The 12,564-nt window shown below is 37.9% G+C and overlaps 1 long non-coding RNA gene across 1 annotated transcript in view; it reads right to left on the reverse strand.

Annotated features, from left to right (window-relative positions):
- Positions 1-717: 717 nt before the first annotated feature.
- LOC116670619 (uncharacterized) overlaps positions 718-12,564 on the reverse strand; it is a 23,912-nt gene continuing 12,065 nt past the window's right edge. The window contains exon 3 of the long non-coding RNA XR_004327073.1: positions 718-969. This is a non-coding gene — a long non-coding RNA (uncharacterized LOC116670619). The remainder of the gene's footprint in view (positions 970-12,564) is intronic.

A 12,564-nucleotide genomic window follows, 5' to 3' on the forward strand; every position in this document is an offset into this window, starting at 1 on the left:
TGTGTGTGTGTGTGTGTGTGTGTGTGTGTGTGTGTATATGTGTGTGTGCGTCCGTGCGTTATAACAGGGAAGGCAGCCTTAATCCCCTTGAAGAGTGATGACCCAAGCTTTACACAAATACATACACACATTCAAAGATACACTGTGACGTTCCAATCTATGGCCTTTGTCAGGGAGAAATATTAGTTTAGGAATAATTGGGGCTTTGGGACAGTGTTATATTGTTGGTTAATTGTCATCCACAGAATGGAATAGCCCAGTGTTTGTGCAACACTGTGGGTGTACGTGCTAAATTAGATGATGTATGAGACCCAAAAGTCCCAACAAACAGTGATCGTACTGTGTTCATTTTTAATGCACTGAAATTGGATCGGTACTCTATATATGATATGATGAGGTATTGCAATCAGTATTGGAAAAGGAAATAAAATGGTACATCTCTAAATAAAGCTTATGAGCCATTAAAGTGATATTTCACCGTTGGAAAAATGAATGTGCACATGTTAAAAAAAAAAAAATGACGGAATGACGCATGTAAAACATTGCTCGATCATGCAAATGTGATTGTGGGAAGCCAAGATCATGATCAAAATTTGATTAATTGTGCAGCCCTAAATACAATGGTAGCAATAGTGCTTGAAGTAAACAGTGGATCGAACAGGTGGCCATCTAGCATTAGCTTTCCACCGAGCTGGAACTCCCTGCATAGTTCTGCATTTCCGCTTTAGCGCACACCACTGTTGATGTTCCCTTACCCAGCTAGCGGCATCGGGCGACACCGCTGGCTGAGGTGCTGGTCTCTGTAGCAGGCGAAGATCACATAGTGTGTTGAGTATTCCCTCTGTAATAAAGTTTCCTGCATATTCTCCGATCCGTACCTATGTATCCCTGTGGTACACATGTGCGGTAGTTTGAATGCACATAATTGTTGTAAAGGTTTGCTGCTGTAAAGAGAGAGCTGTAGCTTAGCTCCAAGACGGCTGACGCTCGACTTGCTTCATCTCTCTTCAGGTAAATAGAATAGAATAGAATGCCTTTATTGTCATTATACACAAGTACACGGTACTTGTGCACGAGCTGTACAGCAATCCCTTTGCAGTGTTGACACAAAAAAAATATAGAATATAACAGTATAAAATATAACAGTAAATATAAAAAATATAAAGTCAAAGATATAAAGTGTGTGACTGTCAAGTTACATATATAAATCAGCTTGAATAAGCATAGGTAAGTGTTAACACTCAATAAATAATATTGCACAGTGATGGAATGAAATGATTAAGTACTAATATTAAGTAAATAAATATTGCCAAGTAATGGAAGGTTAATGTATTAAATATTGCACTGTATGAAATGAAATTGCACAGATTCCAGTGTCCTATGAGGTATTATATAACAGTAACAGTATAACAATAATATTGCACAGTCGGACAGAATGAAGAAGACAGTCAGCGCAGTAAAGAGTGCAACCCCCTATGGGCGGGTTGAAAACATGCAGAACTAGCTTTTTTCCAGACACACAATACAGATATCTCTCGTTTCAAGGGGCCATTCGAAAATACTACTGGGTTTCTACTGATACAAAGCTTAATGCTAATCGGTGAAGTATCCCTGTAAGGATTTGCTCCTTCAGTATGAGCCAGTGGGATTGGGACTAAGAGAAACAGACAGAGTTGGTTTCAGTCTTAATGGAATGACACAAAAAAACAATTAAACATCATTCAACACAAAAAGACTCCCAAGATATTACTCCTGTAATACACCATAACAAAGGCTTGTGGTTAAAAAATCCCATCCCCAAATATCATAAAACAAAAACAGCGTGTATTGCCATCACAGAGTGGACCACTGAGGGAGACAGAATTGTTAACAGCCACCAGCCACTGTTAAAGAAGCAACATGGTTCCTCCTTGTAAAAACTGGAAGTGCCATTTGATCGATATTAAAAGCAAATGCCAGTCATTAGCCATATGCTGTTCCACACACAGAAGTATGTGCAATCAGATAAACTGTTCTGCACAGTAAACAAATGCACTGAATGGCAAATAGGAGCACAAACCACAAAATTGAGATGCATCTTCCTATTCGAGCAAACATTATTACAGTAAATAGGCTGCTTCAGACATGTTTATCTGCATGATTTTGCATATCATTTACAATCATAACAAAACACTCAGTGTCTGCGCTGGCACATCGGAAAATAAATTGAATAGGGACCAAGGTTTAGGTCAAGCAGCTTCAACAGGTATCCCCATGGGTGCGGGCTTTCTGGTTTTTATGCCACTCTTCTCCCATGTAGCTGTCACTAAAACTGCCTCAGGTGTTCAACTCTATTGAAAAATTATAGGACATTTGAGAAAAAGCAGTAAACTGTGAAGAGGACAAAAAAACAGCTGAAGCCGTTTTTATCTGTGAGATCTGTGGATGTTTGCTTATGGTTATAGTATGTCTATGCTTATCTAGATAGAGAATGAGTGGTTATGTCCAAATCACATCCAGAGATTAATTCATTTAAAAAAAAGACAACACATCTCTAGTAGCATGGTTATCTTGCTCAGGTGTCACATGCTTTAAGTGCTTGATGGTTTACATAAATATGCATAATCTCAGCAGCCAGAACCTGATGGCTAGGATTGAGAATTTACGTTTTTATTCTTTGTATGAATAATTAGATCCTTGGTAGACCTTAGATATGCTATGCTGTCAGTCAGTTAGTCAGTCTGCCTGCCTGTGTGTGTGAGAGAGAGAGAGAGATCAATCAATCAACACCACACAGTGTTCAAAGTACAACTACAATGTAAAATACTGGAGTCAATTTGCTCAGTTTGCATCACTTAAGCCTCTCCATGTAGGATCATAAAAAAACATTTTCTCTGAGGAAAATCCTGAGTTTCATATCAATACTTCAGTATCAACATATAGTACTGGATACCTCCTCCTTAATGTCTTTTTTTTATTTCAGTGCATGTATATAGTATACAACCACAGAAACATACATCCGGGCGATGCAGTAGACTTTGAAGGAATTGTACCTTGGCAGTGTAGGGACCTTTCTCCCTTTACATGTAATATGTGAATCACTGTGTGCATTTATCCTCCTATCTTGACATGACATACCACAGAAAGCTGTTTAAAGCCATCATTATACCAACAAGGCAGTAAAAAGCCCTGATAGGTAGCTGACAAAATGTATCCTTTAATCAGTTTTACCACAGCAGGCATTAATGTGGCTTAAATTAATGACACATCCCACCCAAATTGTTTCTGATATCAACTTAGCATGCAGACACACAGACGTCCTTCAGCAGAGCTTATAGTGTCAGTGATATGGTGGTGTTAAGCCAGTGGCAAGTCTATCTGTAGATGCTGAAATACAATTTTGATTTACAGGGTTATACTCTCTTAACTGAGATTCCCTCCCATTTAGCCATTAAAGAAACATCCATGGAACACAATCTGTACATATTAACATAGAATATGGAAACCATTAGACCTGTGTTTCTTTAGGTGCCGGTTGTACGGAGATGGCAAAAGTACTCACTTCCCGTACTTAAGTAGAAGTACAGACACTTGTGTTAAAAAACACTCTAGTAAAAGTAGAAGTACTGATTTAACTTCTTTTACTCAAGTAAAAGAAGCACAGTAAAGGCTTGGAAATGTAGTTAAAGTATAAAAGTAAAAGTAGCCATGTGAATGAAAACTACTTTTTATGCAAAGCTACCTGGACCACACACACATGTTACTAGAGTGCATGCTGGGGAACTTCAGTGGACATGGAGAACAGGCTCTTTATATGCCATCGCCTACATTTTAAATGGATGTCTGCCAACAGGCTTTAAAACATCACATATTGTATATGATTACTGTGATAGAGACTGGGACTCCAGGTTAATAAGATTCAGAATGAGTAGCAAGATATGAGTTCAACTGGGATTCTGTGAGAATTCGCAGATCCAGTTTCTCTTTTTGAATATTCCCCTTAACATTTAAAGGAATCTATATGCCTGTGTGTGTGTTTTCTCAAATATGGCCCCTGGAAAGAAAACATATATATTTTTAGATATTCATTCATCAGAATAATTTATTATATAAAAATAAATTACAAATAAATTATTCTGATGAATGAATATTTCAAAAATAAAACAAAAACGGACGGTCAACCACAAGTGTTGGCGTTGCATATTTTGTCCACCAGAGGGCGCTCTACAATGTCCCTGTTGGCAACACTGATTATTTTGTTATTGTGTTTTTGTTAAGGACTTTAAGTTTCATATCTTAAGTTTTGTATTTTTTTATATTTCATTCTTATATCGTCCGATATATCGGATGATTTTTCAAATAACCAAATATTTGTATAATTATTTGTATCGGTTGGGCTCCAGACCTACGTCAGTAGACGTTACCATTTTGCTGCAGAAACATTTTCTTGCCAGCTGACATTTCCATAAAAATATGTTGGCCCGGGGAACAAAAGCAAAGGAGATAACATTGACATGCATCTAACACAAGATAAAAGTTTACCATACATCCATACGCATACGTTATTTATAGCATCCATTTTTAGCCAAAGTATCGCTAAAGAACGTGTACCCCATTGGTCCATTCATTAGTCTATCCATCCATCACTTTCAGCAGCAGCACAGAATTATGATCACATCACAGTGTCTTTAATCTCTGCTCATAAACTCTGCAGGAAATGTGAGGCAATCACTTCAACCTCTGTCACTCTCCCGTTGTCTCCACTTACAGATTTATGTCCAGGTGTAAAATCCCATATTATAATTAACTTGTCTATCACTCTCTTTTTTGCATTTTCAGGCACTTAACTGATGCTCTTTTCCACAGCGAATAGCAGGAGTGCAATACAAAGGCTCCAGTCACTGACAGGCAGAAAGCCCAAAAATATACCTTCTGTAAAGGTCTGGCAAATGTGTAACATGTTGGCTTGGCATACAGAAATGTGAGAAAATGTAATATGGAAAGTATAGGCGCTTAATGGCATTAAGTACAGAGAAAAATGGTATGGCCTGGCAGCTACTCTGAATTGCATTTTGGGAGATCTGAGGAAATACACATACTTGCTTTCTTGCCAAGAGTTAGATGAGAAGATTGATACACTAAGCAAAACCCTCTCTGTCTATTAAACACGAAGCAAGAGCCAGGGGAAAAACTGCAAGTAAAACATAAATGGCACACCTGGCTCTGTCCAAAAAATAAATACATCTACTTTGGTAGCACCTCTAAAGCTCAATAACTTACACATTACAGTTTGTTTTTATAATCCTTACAAAAACTAAAATGTAAAAATGCATGTTTAAATGTTTAAATGGGTAGTTGCATCCTGGAACTATCCTACACAGAGCCAAAGTGAACTAGAACTTCAGTGGTGAAACAAAAAAAACTATTAACCAAAATCTAGCCTTTGAAACAATTTGAGCATACTTTGCCTATAAATAGATAAGATTAAGATAAAGTCATATATTTTTCATTTAATATCTCTTTTGTTAACAAACATTATTTCCCATTAGCCCACAGACTATTGTGGGTTCAGTGACATGGCAACAGCAGGACAGGGAGGGGGTTCAAATCCCTGATGAGCTCTAAAAGCTGCAGCTGTTTTGTCTGTTTAAGCTGTTTGTTCGGCACCCGACTACACATAAATCCATTTTCATGTACTGGTATTATTACCAATACATTAGCTTAGCTTAAGCTGTATGCTGGCTGTAGTTTGGTGGTATGGTAACATGCAGTCTTGCCTAAACATTAAGAATTTGCCTTTAGATCAGATCATATTTTCAATTGGTTTTATCGTAGCATATATGCACTAATCATTTTGTGTATAACTTGATTTGTAGCAATAGCTACATTAAACGCTTTTTTTTTTTTTAACAAATACACATGAATGTTCAAACTGTGGAAATGTATGCTGTATGTAATGAGATGGATTCAAAACTGTAGTTGAAGTGAATTATATTACCAAGATATGCGTGTGTATATATATATATATATATATATATATATATATATATATATATATATATACATACACACAAGACACATGCGATTATCATGTCACGCAACTGCTGAATTATGTCAATGTCAAACTAAATCTCTAAGTGCATGTCTGAATTTTCCAAACTTTCATTCACAGTGGCTTCCCTCGTCTGAGTATTACTGTGGGGGAAAAAAATCAAAACACCCAAAGCGCCTTGTTCACCCATTTGACCTTTTCGTTCTTACATTCTCTCTCCATCTACTGCTCTCCCTTACCGCTTTTCATTTTTTCTCATTTTCTAATCTCTTTCCCTCTCTCTTTTCTCCTCATATTCTGACTTTTACCTCTCGCTTCCCCCATTTGCCTTTATCCTCCCATTGAAAACGGCAATTGCCCTTTGGCCTCAGATTGATTTTATTGGCTGGAACCCCAGCCAGTAAGCTGGCGGCTAACGAGATCACTGCTGGTCGAGCTAAATGCAACTGGCAAAAAAGAAACTGTTTTTCTCCCTAGTGGAAACAAGCAGGCACACATGCGTGCGTACGTGCGTGCATGCGTGCATATGTGTGTGTGTGTTAGAATACTATGCAGAGTAAGAAACAGGCCATGTGTGCAGGAGTGTGAGGGAAATTGGATGTGTGCATTATCTTATGAGAGTGTGTGTGTGTGTGCATTCTCTCATGAGAGTGTGTGTGTGTGTGTGTTTGACCGCAGCTCCATCTCACTCCCTGCTTGTTCAGCATTAGTGACTGTCAGGTGCCTGGAGGAAGGTCCCACAGCTCAAACCAAACCCACACCAGCTGTTGTTGCTGCTGCAGCTCTTAGCTGTGTGTGTGTGCGTGTGCGTGCGTGCGTGTGCGTGCGTGTTTTGGTAAAAACTGTCAATATGCTGCAAGTTGAATGGTTGAATGACCCATTGGTAATATAGAGAAATAGAAGTAAGGATTAAGGTCCCACCTGTAAATCATACATCTGACATCATATACAGCAACAAAGACCTTTGTTCAACCAACAGATCTCAAATCATCAGGTCTGACCTGCGTAACATTCGTTATCTTCATAACCTAAACCATGAATCTGCAGACCAACAATCAAGCTATTTACCAGAGACACACTTTTTGAAGGTGTGACCCTGTGTCAACATTAGTAGCTGGTGTGGAGGTGGTGTTGAGTTAGGTCATCTACACAGTTCATGTGCAGCAGGACGCCATTTTTACACCAATGCTCAACCAACTATGAGCTTAAGGCAACAGTATGCAGTAGAGCTGTCCCAAACGATTAATCTAGCGAGTATTTTTTCCGATTAATCTAACAACTAATTTTTCAATTTACACAAAACTAATTTCATGAAGATTCCATATCTATTTAGTAAAATTGTTTAACACTGCACTGTTCAGGTAAAATGAATTTGTAGTGCGATCTGAAGCCAAATGTCAATCCAACAGTGAAATAAATTCACTTTCAGGAGGACTACAAAAATAAAAAACTTAAAGTAAACAAAGCAAGTTCAAAAAGAGTAGTCTGTATTTGCTTATTTAACAGTAGTAGGTAAAATAATTAATAACTTAAAATTTAAAAAAGAAACTTAAAATCCAAGCTCTTCTCTGTAATGTTACAGTATAAAAGTGCTAGGACATATCATGAAAGACACTAAGATGTGTTATGTGTTGGTTGAAAGAAAATATCAGTAGAAAACTGCACTTTAAAATGGAACTGTCATTTTTTTAGTGGTGCCTTTTATATCCAATTTAAGGTTCAAATTGTAAAATAAATGTTGAAAAAGATTTTCTTTTGTTTCTGTTCAAATCAACAAGCAAATTGTTGCACTGAAGCAGATTATTGAAGAAGCAGAAATGCAGAACTAAGGACATTTTAGTATCTGTTAATGTATCCGTTAATTTAAAAGTGCTATCGTTATTGCTATTGGTCAGCAACATTATTGCATGCCGCAGATTTTCCACATATCAGGCAGCCTTAATTTTAACAGCTCTAAACACTCGTGGTTAGAGGACACACCGAATGAACGTTGTCCTTTAATGTGAAAGGAAAGTGGTATTCAATCACAAGAGCTGAAGGTTGAAAGTACAATTATAGGTTACAGAATATACATCTTCTATCCTTCAAAGAGCTTGTCCTATTCAGTGGGATGAAGCCAATAGCATTTATTGGTGGAGAGGCAGAGTACACCCTGGACCGATGGGATGACATATACAGGGACATTCACTGCCAGTCACCAGACACACTATGAAAGGAACCTGGAGCAATTGCAGGAAATCCAGGCAACTCGATAATCTATATTATAAAATGATCATCTGCATCCAATGCTTATGGATTTTGTTTTCCTTTTTTTCCCCTTCATATTTACACCAAAAGAGCAAGACAGTCAGCTACCTCTGAGATCAAAGACCAAACTCTTGTGCTTAAAATGAGGCAACATTATTCTTTACTCAGTATAAAACTTGACACATGCACCAACACTTGAACACCACAGCAAATGCATCCCATCCAACATACCTTTTCTCCCATTCAGTTGCTATGGTAACAGCTTTCTCCACGTCTCTCACTTTCTGTTTCACTCCCTCCTGCTCATTATCAACATTGACACATTGTGATGCAAATGACCCATATTGTTGATTTAAGTGCCAAAGAATGCTAAGAACAATGTGCTTTGATAGTTTTTGAAATGTGTTTTTCCTTGTTAGTTGTATTGGGCTTTTGCAGCTTGATAACGTTTTGTAGTCCATTTATAGTTGATGGCTGTATTCCATGTTGGGACAATTTGATAAGTGAAGGTTTTGATGATTTATGTTTTTGCTAGTATAGCATGAAAGGTAATACTTCATAATGTATTTCACTTCTCCTGAAGAATTGATTGATATGTCCATCCTAGACTGGCATAGCAACCTTCCTCCACAGCGCTGCTAAGGAGGGTCTGGGTAGTCCACACAGCATTCCAGGATGGGAGAAAAACATGCTCTGGTTTATTAGCATTTCTTCAAACAAACAATCACAATTGTTATGGGCGGTGCTATGCACCGCACGCAGCAAAGGTGCCACTGCAGTATAGCCTTGGGAAGGAACTTGTTTGGGTGGAACACATGTACGTTCAAAAGTGGTCTTAGCAGTTAACCATAGTCCTCATATATCGACTGGAGTTTAAAATGACAACACAAAGAAAGCCCAAGGTAACAAATATCCGGCGTAAATGAGGGAAAGCCTGCGGAATGTTTTTTCAGCAAAGGAGCAATCTTGGAAGTAGAACTTCATGGATATATACTATGTCCATCTATATGCTCACTAAACACTTACAGTTAACCCAAATAAAGGTTTAATACACAGCTACCATGCTGCATTCAGTTTGTTAATATGCCTGTAGCTCCCAGTTTTGGTTTGGGAAGCACCATCTCCACATTTAAGAGTAAGTTAAAAACTCTCCTCTTTGATAAAGCTTATGGTTAGGGCTGGCTCAGGTTTGCCTTGGACCAGCACACAGTTATGCTGCTATAGGCTTAGACTGCATAGCTACACCGTAGCAGTCAGGCTTCCCTTAAAAAATATAACCACAGACCAAGACTATGGCTGCTACGGAGTTACCACGCAGGCCTACCACAAATTTTAACTGGTCAGCATGCACTTCCTATGTTTACTTCTACAAGATTATGATGCCAGTGGAGTTTGTGAGTGAATATAACATGAAATAAGTCATTTTTTTTCATTTTTAGTAACAAACATGTAGCAAAGAGTTTCAACTGAAAACCTTCTGTAGAATGTATCTATAAATCCTAACCAACAGGCATCTATGGCAAACTTCAACCAACCCTTTGCCTTAAAAGGTTACATTTCACAAAATGCCTTTTAAAGAAAATGGCAAGGTGATGACTAACCTTATTTACTAGAAGAGGATCATTTTAAAATAAAACCCAGGAATCACACAGAAGCTGTGATAATACATGAACTTGTATGGTACACTGCAAGTTTTTATGCCAGTAACGGTTGGTTTTGACATCAGAACATGTTACACTTACTCTGCTGCAGTGTGCGCTACTGTGACAATAAACTAGGATATTCAAAATATATCCATGACAACCAAAACCAGTGCTAAATGCTAAATCTAAGTACTATCAATACTGTTTAAATAATGATTTTAATAACCCCAAACATCTGGAATAAAAGTAACAGTTTAACTAATAAACTCACTAAAAACTAATGTTCTCATATTAGACTCAATGATAAAAAATCTCGCTGACTCTTCTTCAATTATCAATGCTTTTAGCCAGTACTTTTCTTTCATCAGCAGCTCAAAGTTCTCTGAGTTTCCATATTCTGAAATCTTACCACATAACCTATATGCCATAGTTCCTTCTCCTTTAGCAGAATTCACCCGGCTGATGTTGAGCAGGTTATCTGTGGATTGAGTTTAGGTAGCGGGGCTGGCCTAGATGGTTCGGAGATTAAGATTATCGCCTTTTATGTTCTTGCTTATCCTTTATCTGTTTATTTAACCTCTCCTTATCCACATGCATAATTCCATCAATTTGGAAATAAGCCAAAGTTACCCCTTAGCACAAAGGTGGCCTTCTGACCTCAATAATCACATACCCATTTCCAACATTTCCATTTCCAGCAAAGATGTTTGAAAAGCTCTTTTTTATCACATGTCAATGAGTAAGTCAATGACTTTCATATCCTATCTCCACACCAATCTGGTCCACATTTTTCTACAACCACTGCTTCTATAATCCTTACAAATTATATATCTTCTTCTTTAGATAATAACATGCCCACTGGTGCAATTTTCATTGATCTGACAAAAGATTTTGACATGGTTGATCTCTATCTTCTCCTTGACAAACTTTTTGCTATTGGCTTTTCGGGACATTCTTTACTATGGTTTGACTCATACCTTCACAACAAACGCCAGTGTGTTTCTCACAGTATAATGATGTTCAGTCCAAACGTATAACTTTTGAAAAAGGTGTACCTCAAGGCTTTTCTCTGGGGCCTTTGTTATTCTCTATTTTTATTGCTCTTTTTTCCTTTTTGCAATGTTGCTTTTGTTTTTCAATCTGGGTTTAATGGAAACCAAGCAAAATCTCTTGCCCTTCTATTTCCCATTCCAATATTCGTCTTTTTATTTGGCCATGCTCCCTCAACACACATTTACATTTCTTACTCTGCATAGTGCAAGCATGCACGCAGGCACGCAAGCACACCAGCAAGCAAGCAAGCAAGCACTCTTTATAGGAAGGGGTAAAATTCCCTTCTTCCTTCCTTCCTACCTCTGTTTTTTTTCTTCACATTCAAAAAAATGAAATTGTTTTATTTGTGAGCTTTAAAAGCTCTTGCTCATCTGTAAATCCAGTAGACATGTAAAAGTACTTAAAGTGAAGTACTCAACATTTACACACTAATTTCAAATATGAACCTTTGAATTTCCTCTCATATCTTGAACAGAACAGAAGGAATCAACAAAAAGCTTTGCTTCAACCAGATTTCAGCTGGTCAAATTCTTCCAAAAAGAACAAAAGGTATTAATGTTGGAGTTAAACCCTGCCATCCTTGGTGACTTGATCATGGTATTTAGTTCATGCAGACTGTGTTGAGACATGACAGCACATGATAAATCCCTTTTAATAGACTTCTCACCTACGTGATGTGAAAGGTCACCATGCTCCTGCAGCTTACCACAGTGCAAAACACATTTATAACTACGAACCCACCGGTGGTGACATACAAATCAGCTTCGAGAGACAAACCAGAAGATTAAGTCCACATAAAAAGTGCAAAAAAATAAAATAACATTATGAATTAGGGGGACTAAGACTCTTCTGTCCCTGCAGAGTACTTTTAATGCATTTGCATTCTCTGCAGCAGGGACAGAGCGCTGTCACAATTCCCGCAATCATTTATTCATGGGAAAGTATTCCACATTTTGCCTGAAAGTGTCAATGCACTGTGTAAAGAATTGTTTCCAGACACAAGCGTAAATTTTCAACTCAACAGTTGCAGGGTTAAGCAGACAGTTATTGTGAGACGTGACAGAGTTTATGAGATCCACACGAGGAGTTGTTTTGTGCATTAAACTGCACAGAGAGAAGTAATGGGTGGTAAATGTTCAATATCCCTGGAAGGAAACCTCCCTGTGGCTCAGAGTGAGAGAATCGTAGATTTTTTAAAAGGTAGTGGATTGTTTTGCAGAGAAACTGTTGAGGAACTAACAGTGTTATGGTAATTGTTGCTGTTATTGTGGCTGTTTAGTGATTTAGGCTCTGTAATGCTTAGGTTATCAGTTTGACGTGCGGTTAGAGTTTTACTGTGTGACTTGGTTAAGCTTGCTTGGATGGAAAATGTGCCACGTTGTTGCACTTGGAATATTTCACAGGTGGCACATTGCACATTGTGCATCATCACAAGCCTGTATAAGAGGCTTCAATGAAGAAAAGGGAGAGCACTGCAGTGCTTGGTAGCGCTTTAAAACCTATTTTATACAGTCTATATTTAAAACTCACAGAAGAAAGTAGTAGCATTTGTGATGCAATCGGCTCGTAAAATAAAATGAGAAGTCATTA

This window comes from Etheostoma spectabile, chromosome 20 (genome assembly GCF_008692095.1).
Source record: "Etheostoma spectabile isolate EspeVRDwgs_2016 chromosome 20, UIUC_Espe_1.0, whole genome shotgun sequence".
In the NCBI taxonomy this organism is placed as follows: domain Eukaryota; kingdom Metazoa; phylum Chordata; class Actinopteri; order Perciformes; family Percidae; genus Etheostoma; species Etheostoma spectabile.